Consider the following 1,342-nt stretch of genomic DNA (forward strand, 5'->3'; position numbering starts at 1 on the left):
CGTGCCGCGCCCCGCGCGCCGTCTCCGCTCCCCGGCGCCCCGCGCGCGCCCCGACTCCACCTCTGCCCAGGAGGAACTCCCCAGAGAACCGGTGCGGCGCCTCCCTCCACACCCCGCCACTAAATAAATGCCAAGTGTCTGCAGCAAAAGTGGTTTATATTCCCGTTTTCCCAGAGGGAAGAGGTTCACAGAACACTGGCCGAGACTCAGGTCTCCCTTGGCCCGGGGGAGCCGATGTCCCTCCGGTTGGCGGGAGCTTGGAAAGCAAAGGCTCCGGTGTTTCTTTTGCCCCTAGAATGAATGCAGATCCCTGCTGCACCTCCACTCTGTCTGCCCTTCCAACCTGAGGCACCCCAATGCAACCAGGCCGATCGTGCGCCTACTTTCACAAGTGACGCTCTTCTTTGGAAAGCAGCCACCTTCCTTCCCAGCAGTTCAAAACCCCTGACAGCTAAATCCAATGCACGTTTGTTGCACAAACTTTAAATCAGGCCCTGGACCAGAACCAGTGAGTGTAGAGGCTGGCCCGCCCAGCAGGGGAGAGTTGAGGCAGAAGCAGGATGGTGGAGGTGGTGAAAGTGAGGGCACAGACCCCACATCACTTTCTCAGGAAAGCCACCCATTACCCCTATCCCCACCCAATCTCTGTCCTCACCAGGTCAGGTCCCTAGGAATGTGCTCTTTCTCCCTCTCTTTTCTTCAGTGTACTTAGTAAGTTGGTGTAATCATTTGATTAACTTTTCTCCCCTTGTCCTGACTGAAAATGCCATTAAGGTAGAAATCTCTGGTTCACAGCTGAGTACTCAGCCCTCAGCACCAAGGAACATAGTAAGTGCTGGATGGCTGGCTGGCTGGCTGGATAGGTGAATGAGCAAAGGTGATGTGTGGGTGCCCAGAAGAATTTTCTGTCTGGGAGGGATTGGAAGGGCTTCCCAGCAGAGTTGACATTCAGACTGGATCCTGGAAGATTGAGGTAGGTTCTGAGAAGAACCAGGTTCACACGAGTTTAGTAAAAGGCGTTGTGCCTGCCTTCCCAACATTGCTCTCTTCTTGCTAGGATACCCTGGTTTTTATTTCAGCACCCTTACCTCTCCCACTTAGCCACAGATGCTGGGGGAACCTCATTCCACTCCTGCAGGGTGTGTGTGTGTGTGTGTGTGTGTGTGTGTGTGTGTGTGTGTGTGTGTTGGGGGAGGTATATGTGGTTTAGGCTGAAATGAATCCATGTATTACCACACCCTGGCCATTTTTGGAGAAAGGGAAATGTGACAAAGGAAGGTTTTGGGGGAAATAAGCTTTCTTACTCTTGGACAAGGACCCCTAGAATGAATGAATAAATGAA

The sequence above is a fragment of the Suricata suricatta genome, chromosome 9, assembly GCF_006229205.1.
Source record: "Suricata suricatta isolate VVHF042 chromosome 9, meerkat_22Aug2017_6uvM2_HiC, whole genome shotgun sequence".
NCBI classification, from domain to species: domain Eukaryota; kingdom Metazoa; phylum Chordata; class Mammalia; order Carnivora; family Herpestidae; genus Suricata; species Suricata suricatta.